Raw genomic sequence first — 10000 nt, forward strand, 5'->3', positions numbered from 1 at the left:
TCATTCACTTAGAAACTGAAATCTTGCAATATGCACAAGTAGTCCTTCATGAAAGGGGCTGGAAGCTGTTTTCATTTTGACACGAGAGAGAGAGAGAGAGAGAGAGACCACCTTGCATTGTCAATTGCTAAATCTGTATATGGATAAGTAGCCTATGGTTGTCAACTTATTTTGTACGGCTATACCAGCCTGGCAACGCCCGATCTCGTCTGATCTCGGAAGCTAAGCATGGTCGGGCCTGGTTAGTACTTGGATGGGAGACCGCCTGGGAATACCAGGTGCTGTATGCTCTTTTGCTCATTCACTTAGAAACTGAAATCTTGCAATATGCACAAGTAGTCCTTCATGAAAGGGGCTGGAAGCTGTTTTCATTTTGACACGAGAGAGAGAGAGAGAGAGAGAGAGAGAGAGAGAGAGAGAGAGAGAGAGACTACCTTGCATTGTCAATTGCTAAATCTGTATATGGATAAGTAGCCTATGGTTGTCAACTTATTTCGTACGGCCATACCAGCCTGGCAACGCCCGATCTCGTCTGATCTCGGAGCTAAGCAGGGTCGGGCCTGGTTAGTACTTGGATGGGAGACCGCCTGGGAATACCAGGTGCTGTATGCTCTTTTGCTCATTCACTTAGAAACTGAAATCTTGCAATATGCACAAGTAGTCCTTCATGAAAGGGGCTGGAAGCTGTTTTCATTTTGACACGAGAGAGAGAGAGAGAGAGAGAGACCACCTTGCATTGTCAATTGCTAAATCTGTATATGGATAAGTAGCCTATGGTTGTCAACTTATTTTGTACGGCTATACCAGCCTGGCAACGCCCGATCTCGTCTGATCTCGGAAGCTAAGCATGGTCGGGCCTGGTTAGTACTTGGATGGGAGACCGCCTGGGAATACCAGGTGCTGTATGCTCTTTTGCTCATTCACTTAGAAACTGAAATCTTGCAATATGCACAAGTAGTCCTTCATGAAAGGGGCTGGAAGCTGTTTTCATTTTGACACGAGAGAGAGAGAGAGAGAGAGAGAGAGAGAGAGAGAGAGAGAGAGAGACTACCTTGCATTGTCAATTGCTAAATCTGTATATGGATAAGTAGCCTATGGTTGTCAACTTATTTCGTACGGCCATACCAGCCTGGCAATGCCCGATCTCGTCTGATCTCGGAAGCTAAGCAGGGTCGGGCCTGGTTAGTACTTGGATGGGAGACCGCCTGGGAATACCAGGTGCTGTATGCTCTTTTGCTCATTCACTTAGAAACTGAAATCTTGCAATATGCACAAGTAGTCCTTCATGAAAGGGGCTGGAAGCTGTTTTCATTTTGACACGAGAGAGAGAGAGAGAGAGAGAGACCACCTTGCATTGTCAATTGCTAAATCTGTATATGGATAAGTAGCCTATGGTTGTCAACTTATTTCGTACGGCCATACCAGCCTGGCAACGCCCGATCTCGTCTGATCTCGGAAGCTAAGCAGGGTTGGGCCTGGTTAGTACTTGGATGGGAGACCGCCTGGGAATACCAGGTGCTGTATGCTCTTTTGCTCATTCACTTAGAAACTGAAATCTTGCAATATGCACAAGTAGTCCTTCATGAAAGGGGCTGGAAGCTGTTTTCATTTTGACACGAGAGAGAGAGAGAGAGAGACCACCTTGCATTGTCAATTGCTAAATCTGTATATGGATAAGTAGCCTATGGTTGTCAACTTATTTCGTACGGCCATACCAGCCTGGCAACGCCCGATCTCGTCTGATCTCGGAAGCTAAGCAGGGTTGGGCCTGGTTAGTACTTGGATGGGAGACCGCCTGGGAATACCAGGTGCTGTATGCTCTTTTGCTCATTCACTTAGAAACTGAAATCTTGCAATATGCACAAGTAGTCCTTCATGAAAGGGGCTGGAAGCTGTTTTCATTTTGACACGAGAGAGAGAGAGAGAGAGAGAGAGAGAGAGAGAGAGAGAGAGAGAGAGAGAGAGAGAGAGAGAGAGAGAGAGAGAGACTACCTTGCATTGTCAATTGCTAAATCTGTATATGGATAAGTAGCCTATGGTTGTCAACTTATTTCGTACGGCCATACCAGCCTGGCAATGCCCGATCTCGTCTGATCTCGGAAGCTAAGCAGGGTCGGGCCTGGTTAGTACTTGGATGGGAGACCGCCTGGGAATACCAGGTGCTGTATGCTCTTTTGCTCATTCACTTAGAAACTGAAATCTTGCAATATGCACAAGTAGTCCTTCATGAAAGGGGCTGGAAGCTGTTTTCATTTTGACACGAGAGAGAGAGAGAGAGAGAGAGACCACCTTGCATTGTCAATTGCTAAATCTGTATATGGATAAGTAGCCTATGGTTGTCAACTTATTTCGTACGGCCATACCAGCCTGGCAACGCCCGATCTCGTCTGATCTCGGAAGCTAAGCAGGGTTGGGCCTGGTTAGTACTTGGATGGGAGACCGCCTGGGAATACCAGGTGCTGTATGCTCTTTTGCTCATTCACTTAGAAACTGAAATCTTGCAATATGCACAAGTAGTCCTTCATGAAAGGGGCTGGAAGCTGTTTTCATTTTGACACGAGAGAGAGAGAGAGAGAGAGAGAGAGAGAGAGAGAGAGAGAGAGAGAGAGAGAGAGAGAGAGAGAGAGAGAGAGAGAGAGAGAGAGAGAGAGAGAGAGAGAGACTACCTTGCATTGTCAATTGCTAAATCTGTATATGGATAAGTAGCCTATGGTTGTCAACTTATTTCGTACGGCCATACCAGCCTGGCAACGCCCAATCTCGTCTGATCTCGGAAGCTAAGCAGGGTCGGGCCTGGTTAGTACTTGGATGGGAGACCGCCTGGGAATACCAGGTGCTGTATGCTCTTTTGCTCATTCACTTAGAAACTGAAATCTTGCAATATGCACAAGTAGTCCTTCATGAAAGGGGCTGGAAGCTGTTTTCATTTTGACACGAGAGAGAGAGAGAGAGAGAGAGACCACCTTGCATTGTCAATTGCTAAATCTGTATATGGATAAGTAGCCTATGGTTGTCAACTTATTTCGTACGGCCATACCAGCCTGGCAACGCCCGATCTCGTCTGATCTCGGAAGCTAAGCAGGGTTGGGCCTGGTTAGTACTTGGATGGGAGACCGCCTGGGAATACCAGGTGCTGTATGCTCTTTTGCTCATTCACTTAGAAACTGAAATCTTGCAATATGCACAAGTAGTCCTTCATGAAAGGGGCTGGAAGCTGTTTTCATTTTGACACGAGAGAGAGAGAGAGAGAGACCACCTTGCATTGTCAATTGCTAAATCTGTATATGGATAAGTAGCCTATGGTTGTCAACTTATTTCGTACGGCCATACCAGCCTGGCAACGCCCGATCTCGTCTGATCTCGGAGCTAAGCAGGGTCGGGCCTGGTTAGTACTTGGATGGGAGACCGCCTGGGAATACCAGGTGCTGTATGCTCTTTTGCTCATTCACTTAGAAACTGAAATCTTGCAATATGCACAAGTAGTCCTTCATGAAAGGGGCTGGAAGCTGTTTTCATTTTGACACGAGAGAGAGAGAGAGAGAGAGAGACCACCTTGCATTGTCAATTGCTAAATCTGTATATGGATAAGTAGCCTATGGTTGTCAACTTATTTTGTACGGCTATACCAGCCTGGCAACGCCCGATCTCGTCTGATCTCGGAAGCTAAGCATGGTCGGGCCTGGTTAGTACTTGGATGGGAGACCGCCTGGGAATACCAGGTGCTGTATGCTCTTTTGCTCATTCACTTAGAAACTGAAATCTTGCAATATGCACAAGTAGTCCTTCATGAAAGGGGCTGGAAGCTGTTTTCATTTTGACACGAGAGAGAGAGAGAGAGAGAGAGAGAGAGAGAGAGAGAGAGAGAGAGAGACTACCTTGCATTGTCAATTGCTAAATCTGTATATGGATAAGTAGCCTATGGTTGTCAACTTATTTCGTACGGCCATACCAGCCTGGCAATGCCCGATCTCGTCTGATCTCGGAAGCTAAGCAGGGTCGGGCCTGGTTAGTACTTGGATGGGAGACCGCCTGGGAATACCAGGTGCTGTATGCTCTTTTGCTCATTCACTTAGAAACTGAAATCTTGCAATATGCACAAGTAGTCCTTCATGAAAGGGGCTGGAAGCTGTTTTCATTTTGACACGAGAGAGAGAGAGAGAGAGAGAGACCACCTTGCATTGTCAATTGCTAAATCTGTATATGGATAAGTAGCCTATGGTTGTCAACTTATTTCGTACGGCCATACCAGCCTGGCAACGCCCGATCTCGTCTGATCTCGGAAGCTAAGCAGGGTTGGGCCTGGTTAGTACTTGGATGGGAGACCGCCTGGGAATACCAGGTGCTGTATGCTCTTTTGCTCATTCACTTAGAAACTGAAATCTTGCAATATGCACAAGTAGTCCTTCATGAAAGGGGCTGGAAGCTGTTTTCATTTTGACACGAGAGAGAGAGAGAGAGAGACCACCTTGCATTGTCAATTGCTAAATCTGTATATGGATAAGTAGCCTATGGTTGTCAACTTATTTCGTACGGCCATACCAGCCTGGCAACGCCCGATCTCGTCTGATCTCGGAAGCTAAGCAGGGTTGGGCCTGGTTAGTACTTGGATGGGAGACCGCCTGGGAATACCAGGTGCTGTATGCTCTTTTGCTCATTCACTTAGAAACTGAAATCTTGCAATATGCACAAGTAGTCCTTCATGAAAGGGGCTGGAAGCTGTTTTCATTTTGACACGAGAGAGAGAGAGAGAGAGAGAGAGAGAGAGAGAGAGAGAGAGAGAGAGAGAGAGAGAGAGAGAGAGAGAGACTACCTTGCATTGTCAATTGCTAAATCTGTATATGGATAAGTAGCCTATGGTTGTCAACTTATTTCGTACGGCCATACCAGCCTGGCAATGCCCGATCTCGTCTGATCTCGGAAGCTAAGCAGGGTCGGGCCTGGTTAGTACTTGGATGGGAGACCGCCTGGGAATACCAGGTGCTGTATGCTCTTTTGCTCATTCACTTAGAAACTGAAATCTTGCAATATGCACAAGTAGTCCTTCATGAAAGGGGCTGGAAGCTGTTTTCATTTTGACACGAGAGAGAGAGAGAGAGAGAGAGACCACCTTGCATTGTCAATTGCTAAATCTGTATATGGATAAGTAGCCTATGGTTGTCAACTTATTTCGTACGGCCATACCAGCCTGGCAACGCCCAATCTCGTCTGATCTCGGAAGCTAAGCAGGGTCGGGCCTGGTTAGTACTTGGATGGGAGACCGCCTGGGAATACCAGGTGCTGTATGCTCTTTTGCTCATTCACTTAGAAACTGAAATCTTGCAATATGCACAAGTAGTCCTTCATGAAAGGGGCTGGAAGCTGTTTTCATTTTGACACGAGAGAGAGAGAGAGAGAGAGAGACCACCTTGCATTGTCAATTGCTAAATCTGTATATGGATAAGTAGCCTATGGTTGTCAACTTATTTCGTACGGCCATACCAGCCTGGCAACGCCCGATCTCGTCTGATCTCGGAAGCTAAGCAGGGTTGGGCCTGGTTAGTACTTGGATGGGAGACCGCCTGGGAATACCAGGTGCTGTATGCTCTTTTGCTCATTCACTTAGAAACTGAAATCTTGCAATATGCACAAGTAGTCCTTCATGAAAGGGGCTGGAAGCTGTTTTCATTTTGACACGAGAGAGAGAGAGAGAGAGACCACCTTGCATTGTCAATTGCTAAATCTGTATATGGATAAGTAGCCTATGGTTGTCAACTTATTTCGTACGGCCATACCAGCCTGGCAACGCCCGATCTCGTCTGATCTCGGAGCTAAGCAGGGTCGGGCCTGGTTAGTACTTGGATGGGAGACCGCCTGGGAATACCAGGTGCTGTATGCTCTTTTGCTCATTCACTTAGAAACTGAAATCTTGCAATATGCACAAGTAGTCCTTCATGAAAGGGGCTGGAAGCTGTTTTCATTTTGACACGAGAGAGAGAGAGAGAGAGAGAGACCACCTTGCATTGTCAATTGCTAAATCTGTATATGGATAAGTAGCCTATGGTTGTCAACTTATTTTGTACGGCTATACCAGCCTGGCAACGCCCGATCTCGTCTGATCTCGGAAGCTAAGCATGGTCGGGCCTGGTTAGTACTTGGATGGGAGACCGCCTGGGAATACCAGGTGCTGTATGCTCTTTTGCTCATTCACTTAGAAACTGAAATCTTGCAATATGCACAAGTAGTCCTTCATGAAAGGGGCTGGAAGCTGTTTTCATTTTGACACGAGAGAGAGAGAGAGAGAGAGAGAGAGAGAGAGAGAGAGAGAGAGAGACTACCTTGCATTGTCAATTGCTAAATCTGTATATGGATAAGTAGCCTATGGTTGTCAACTTATTTCGTACGGCCATACCAGCCTGGCAATGCCCGATCTCGTCTGATCTCGGAAGCTAAGCAGGGTCGGGCCTGGTTAGTACTTGGATGGGAGACCGCCTGGGAATACCAGGTGCTGTATGCTCTTTTGCTCATTCACTTAGAAACTGAAATCTTGCAATATGCACAAGTAGTCCTTCATGAAAGGGGCTGGAAGCTGTTTTCATTTTGACACGAGAGAGAGAGAGAGAGAGAGAGACCACCTTGCATTGTCAATTGCTAAATCTGTATATGGATAAGTAGCCTATGGTTGTCAACTTATTTCGTACGGCCATACCAGCCTGGCAACGCCCGATCTCGTCTGATCTCGGAAGCTAAGCAGGGTTGGGCCTGGTTAGTACTTGGATGGGAGACCGCCTGGGAATACCAGGTGCTGTATGCTCTTTTGCTCATTCACTTAGAAACTGAAATCTTGCAATATGCACAAGTAGTCCTTCATGAAAGGGGCTGGAAGCTGTTTTCATTTTGACACGAGAGAGAGAGAGAGAGAGACCACCTTGCATTGTCAATTGCTAAATCTGTATATGGATAAGTAGCCTATGGTTGTCAACTTATTTCGTACGGCCATACCAGCCTGGCAACGCCCGATCTCGTCTGATCTCGGAAGCTAAGCAGGGTTGGGCCTGGTTAGTACTTGGATGGGAGACCGCCTGGGAATACCAGGTGCTGTATGCTCTTTTGCTCATTCACTTAGAAACTGAAATCTTGCAATATGCACAAGTAGTCCTTCATGAAAGGGGCTGGAAGCTGTTTTCATTTTGACACGAGAGAGAGAGAGAGAGAGAGAGACCACCTTGCATTGTCAATTGCTAAATCTGTATATGGATAAGTAGCCTATGGTTGTCAACTTATTTTGTACGGCTATACCAGCCTGGCAACGCCCGATCTCGTCTGATCTCGGAAGCTAAGCATGGTCGGGCCTGGTTAGTACTTGGATGGGAGACCGCCTGGGAATACCAGGTGCTGTATGCTCTTTTGCTCATTCACTTAGAAACTGAAATCTTGCAATATGCACAAGTAGTCCTTCATGAAAGGGGCTGGAAGCTGTTTTCATTTTGACACGAGAGAGAGAGAGAGAGAGAGAGAGAGAGAGAGAGAGAGAGAGAGAGACTACCTTGCATTGTCAATTGCTAAATCTGTATATGGATAAGTAGCCTATGGTTGTCAACTTATTTCGTACGGCCATACCAGCCTGGCAATGCCCGATCTCGTCTGATCTCGGAAGCTAAGCAGGGTCGGGCCTGGTTAGTACTTGGATGGGAGACCGCCTGGGAATACCAGGTGCTGTATGCTCTTTTGCTCATTCACTTAGAAACTGAAATCTTGCAATATGCACAAGTAGTCCTTCATGAAAGGGGCTGGAAGCTGTTTTCATTTTGACACGAGAGAGAGAGAGAGAGAGAGAGACCACCTTGCATTGTCAATTGCTAAATCTGTATATGGATAAGTAGCCTATGGTTGTCAACTTATTTCGTACGGCCATACCAGCCTGGCAACGCCCGATCTCGTCTGATCTCGGAAGCTAAGCAGGGTTGGGCCTGGTTAGTACTTGGATGGGAGACCGCCTGGGAATACCAGGTGCTGTATGCTCTTTTGCTCATTCACTTAGAAACTGAAATCTTGCAATATGCACAAGTAGTCCTTCATGAAAGGGGCTGGAAGCTGTTTTCATTTTGACACGAGAGAGAGAGAGAGAGAGACCACCTTGCATTGTCAATTGCTAAATCTGTATATGGATAAGTAGCCTATGGTTGTCAACTTATTTCGTACGGCCATACCAGCCTGGCAACGCCCGATCTCGTCTGATCTCGGAAGCTAAGCAGGGTTGGGCCTGGTTAGTACTTGGATGGGAGACCGCCTGGGAATACCAGGTGCTGTATGCTCTTTTGCTCATTCACTTAGAAACTGAAATCTTGCAATATGCACAAGTAGTCCTTCATGAAAGGGGCTGGAAGCTGTTTTCATTTTGACACGAGAGAGAGAGAGAGAGAGAGAGAGAGAGAGAGAGAGAGAGAGAGAGAGAGAGAGAGAGAGAGAGAGAGAGAGAGACTACCTTGCATTGTCAATTGCTAAATCTGTATATGGATAAGTAGCCTATGGTTGTCAACTTATTTCGTACGGCCATACCAGCCTGGCAATGCCCGATCTCGTCTGATCTCGGAAGCTAAGCAGGGTCGGGCCTGGTTAGTACTTGGATGGGAGACCGCCTGGGAATACCAGGTGCTGTATGCTCTTTTGCTCATTCACTTAGAAACTGAAATCTTGCAATATGCACAAGTAGTCCTTCATGAAAGGGGCTGGAAGCTGTTTTCATTTTGACACGAGAGAGAGAGAGAGAGAGAGAGACCACCTTGCATTGTCAATTGCTAAATCTGTATATGGATAAGTAGCCTATGGTTGTCAACTTATTTCGTACGGCCATACCAGCCTGGCAACGCCCGATCTCGTCTGATCTCGGAAGCTAAGCAGGGTTGGGCCTGGTTAGTACTTGGATGGGAGACCGCCTGGGAATACCAGGTGCTGTATGCTCTTTTGCTCATTCACTTAGAAACTGAAATCTTGCAATATGCACAAGTAGTCCTTCATGAAAGGGGCTGGAAGCTGTTTTCATTTTGACACGAGAGAGAGAGAGAGAGAGAGAGAGAGAGAGAGAGAGAGAGAGAGAGAGAGAGAGAGAGAGAGAGAGAGAGAGAGAGAGAGAGAGAGAGAGAGAGAGAGAGAGAGAGAGAGAGACTACCTTGCATTGTCAATTGCTAAATCTGTATATGGATAAGTAGCCTATGGTTGTCAACTTATTTCGTACGGCCATACCAGCCTGGCAACGCCCAATCTCGTCTGATCTCGGAAGCTAAGCAGGGTCGGGCCTGGTTAGTACTTGGATGGGAGACCGCCTGGGAATACCAGGTGCTGTATGCTCTTTTGCTCATTCACTTAGAAACTGAAATCTTGCAATATGCACAAGTAGTCCTTCATGAAAGGGGCTGGAAGCTGTTTTCATTTTGACACGAGAGAGAGAGAGAGAGAGAGAGACCACCTTGCATTGTCAATTGCTAAATCTGTATATGGATAAGTAGCCTATGGTTGTCAACTTATTTCGTACGGCCATACCAGCCTGGCAACGCCCGATCTCGTCTGATCTCGGAAGCTAAGCAGGGTTGGGCCTGGTTAGTACTTGGATGGGAGACCGCCTGGGAATACCAGGTGCTGTATGCTCTTTTGCTCATTCACTTAGAAACTGAAATCTTGCAATATGCACAAGTAGTCCTTCATGAAAGGGGCTGGAAGCTGTTTTCATTTTGACACGAGAGAGAGAGAGAGACCACCTTGCATTGTCAATTGCTAAATCTGTATATGGATAAGTAGCCTATGGTTGTCAACTTATTTCGTACGGCCATACCAGCCTGGCAACGCCCGATCTCGTCTGATCTCGGAAGCTAAGCAGGGTTGGGCCTGGTTAGTACTTGGATGGGAGACCGCCTGGGAATACCAGGTGCTGTATGCTCTTTTGCTCATTCACTTAGAAACTGAAATCTTGCAATATGCACAAGTAGTCCTTCATGAAAGGGGCTGGAAGCTGTTTTCATTTTGACAC

General features: G+C 46.7%; 21 non-coding genes and 11 pseudogenes across 21 annotated transcripts; all 32 read left to right on the forward strand.

Moving 5' to 3' along the window:
* Positions 1–171: 171 nt before the first annotated feature.
* LOC146244101 (5S ribosomal RNA) lies at positions 172–290 on the forward strand (annotated as a pseudogene).
* Positions 291–494: 204 nt separating this feature from the next.
* On the forward strand, positions 495–612 carry LOC146244102 (5S ribosomal RNA; annotated as a pseudogene).
* Positions 613–790: 178 nt separating this feature from the next.
* LOC146244103 (5S ribosomal RNA) lies at positions 791–909 on the forward strand (annotated as a pseudogene).
* Positions 910–1111: 202 nt separating this feature from the next.
* Positions 1112–1230, forward strand: LOC146244104 (5S ribosomal RNA). Its single transcript, XR_014739908.1, has one exon. It is a non-coding gene; the product is annotated as a 5S ribosomal RNA (ribosomal RNA).
* A 178-nt stretch (positions 1231–1408) lies between these two features.
* LOC146244105 (5S ribosomal RNA) lies at positions 1409–1527 on the forward strand. Its single transcript, XR_014738885.1, has one exon. It is a non-coding gene; the product is annotated as a 5S ribosomal RNA (ribosomal RNA).
* A 174-nt stretch (positions 1528–1701) lies between these two features.
* LOC146244106 (5S ribosomal RNA) lies at positions 1702–1820 on the forward strand. Its single transcript, XR_014738898.1, has one exon. It is a non-coding gene; the product is annotated as a 5S ribosomal RNA (ribosomal RNA).
* Positions 1821–2052: 232 nt separating this feature from the next.
* On the forward strand, positions 2053–2171 carry LOC146244107 (5S ribosomal RNA). The gene has a single exon (XR_014739909.1). It is a non-coding gene; the product is annotated as a 5S ribosomal RNA (ribosomal RNA).
* A 178-nt stretch (positions 2172–2349) lies between these two features.
* On the forward strand, positions 2350–2468 carry LOC146244108 (5S ribosomal RNA). Its single transcript, XR_014738910.1, has one exon. It is a non-coding gene; the product is annotated as a 5S ribosomal RNA (ribosomal RNA).
* A 258-nt stretch (positions 2469–2726) lies between these two features.
* On the forward strand, positions 2727–2845 carry LOC146244109 (5S ribosomal RNA; annotated as a pseudogene).
* Positions 2846–3023: 178 nt separating this feature from the next.
* On the forward strand, positions 3024–3142 carry LOC146244110 (5S ribosomal RNA). The gene has a single exon (XR_014738922.1). It is a non-coding gene; the product is annotated as a 5S ribosomal RNA (ribosomal RNA).
* A 174-nt stretch (positions 3143–3316) lies between these two features.
* On the forward strand, positions 3317–3434 carry LOC146244111 (5S ribosomal RNA; annotated as a pseudogene).
* A 178-nt stretch (positions 3435–3612) lies between these two features.
* On the forward strand, positions 3613–3731 carry LOC146244112 (5S ribosomal RNA; annotated as a pseudogene).
* Positions 3732–3935: 204 nt separating this feature from the next.
* On the forward strand, positions 3936–4054 carry LOC146244113 (5S ribosomal RNA). Its single transcript, XR_014739910.1, has one exon. It is a non-coding gene; the product is annotated as a 5S ribosomal RNA (ribosomal RNA).
* Positions 4055–4232: 178 nt separating this feature from the next.
* LOC146244114 (5S ribosomal RNA) lies at positions 4233–4351 on the forward strand. Its single transcript, XR_014738935.1, has one exon. It is a non-coding gene; the product is annotated as a 5S ribosomal RNA (ribosomal RNA).
* A 174-nt stretch (positions 4352–4525) lies between these two features.
* LOC146244115 (5S ribosomal RNA) lies at positions 4526–4644 on the forward strand. The gene has a single exon (XR_014738947.1). It is a non-coding gene; the product is annotated as a 5S ribosomal RNA (ribosomal RNA).
* A 226-nt stretch (positions 4645–4870) lies between these two features.
* LOC146244116 (5S ribosomal RNA) lies at positions 4871–4989 on the forward strand. Its single transcript, XR_014739911.1, has one exon. It is a non-coding gene; the product is annotated as a 5S ribosomal RNA (ribosomal RNA).
* Positions 4990–5167: 178 nt separating this feature from the next.
* On the forward strand, positions 5168–5286 carry LOC146244117 (5S ribosomal RNA; annotated as a pseudogene).
* Positions 5287–5464: 178 nt separating this feature from the next.
* LOC146244118 (5S ribosomal RNA) lies at positions 5465–5583 on the forward strand. Its single transcript, XR_014738959.1, has one exon. It is a non-coding gene; the product is annotated as a 5S ribosomal RNA (ribosomal RNA).
* Positions 5584–5757: 174 nt separating this feature from the next.
* Positions 5758–5875, forward strand: LOC146244119 (5S ribosomal RNA; annotated as a pseudogene).
* Positions 5876–6053: 178 nt separating this feature from the next.
* On the forward strand, positions 6054–6172 carry LOC146244120 (5S ribosomal RNA; annotated as a pseudogene).
* A 202-nt stretch (positions 6173–6374) lies between these two features.
* Positions 6375–6493, forward strand: LOC146244121 (5S ribosomal RNA). The gene has a single exon (XR_014739912.1). It is a non-coding gene; the product is annotated as a 5S ribosomal RNA (ribosomal RNA).
* A 178-nt stretch (positions 6494–6671) lies between these two features.
* Positions 6672–6790, forward strand: LOC146244122 (5S ribosomal RNA). Its single transcript, XR_014738971.1, has one exon. It is a non-coding gene; the product is annotated as a 5S ribosomal RNA (ribosomal RNA).
* A 174-nt stretch (positions 6791–6964) lies between these two features.
* On the forward strand, positions 6965–7083 carry LOC146244123 (5S ribosomal RNA). Its single transcript, XR_014738983.1, has one exon. It is a non-coding gene; the product is annotated as a 5S ribosomal RNA (ribosomal RNA).
* A 178-nt stretch (positions 7084–7261) lies between these two features.
* LOC146244124 (5S ribosomal RNA) lies at positions 7262–7380 on the forward strand (annotated as a pseudogene).
* Positions 7381–7582: 202 nt separating this feature from the next.
* Positions 7583–7701, forward strand: LOC146244125 (5S ribosomal RNA). The gene has a single exon (XR_014739913.1). It is a non-coding gene; the product is annotated as a 5S ribosomal RNA (ribosomal RNA).
* Positions 7702–7879: 178 nt separating this feature from the next.
* Positions 7880–7998, forward strand: LOC146244126 (5S ribosomal RNA). Its single transcript, XR_014738995.1, has one exon. It is a non-coding gene; the product is annotated as a 5S ribosomal RNA (ribosomal RNA).
* Positions 7999–8172: 174 nt separating this feature from the next.
* LOC146244127 (5S ribosomal RNA) lies at positions 8173–8291 on the forward strand. Its single transcript, XR_014739007.1, has one exon. It is a non-coding gene; the product is annotated as a 5S ribosomal RNA (ribosomal RNA).
* A 230-nt stretch (positions 8292–8521) lies between these two features.
* Positions 8522–8640, forward strand: LOC146244128 (5S ribosomal RNA). Its single transcript, XR_014739914.1, has one exon. It is a non-coding gene; the product is annotated as a 5S ribosomal RNA (ribosomal RNA).
* Positions 8641–8818: 178 nt separating this feature from the next.
* On the forward strand, positions 8819–8937 carry LOC146244129 (5S ribosomal RNA). The gene has a single exon (XR_014739020.1). It is a non-coding gene; the product is annotated as a 5S ribosomal RNA (ribosomal RNA).
* Positions 8938–9205: 268 nt separating this feature from the next.
* On the forward strand, positions 9206–9324 carry LOC146244130 (5S ribosomal RNA; annotated as a pseudogene).
* A 178-nt stretch (positions 9325–9502) lies between these two features.
* On the forward strand, positions 9503–9621 carry LOC146244131 (5S ribosomal RNA). The gene has a single exon (XR_014739032.1). It is a non-coding gene; the product is annotated as a 5S ribosomal RNA (ribosomal RNA).
* Positions 9622–9791: 170 nt separating this feature from the next.
* Positions 9792–9910, forward strand: LOC146244132 (5S ribosomal RNA). The gene has a single exon (XR_014739045.1). It is a non-coding gene; the product is annotated as a 5S ribosomal RNA (ribosomal RNA).
* Positions 9911–10000: the final 90 nt, after the last annotated feature.

This window comes from Hypomesus nipponensis, chromosome 20 (assembly GCF_054491055.1).
Source record: "Hypomesus nipponensis isolate SF chromosome 20, ASM5449105v1, whole genome shotgun sequence".
Taxonomy (NCBI): Eukaryota; Metazoa; Chordata; class Actinopteri; order Osmeriformes; family Osmeridae; genus Hypomesus; species Hypomesus nipponensis.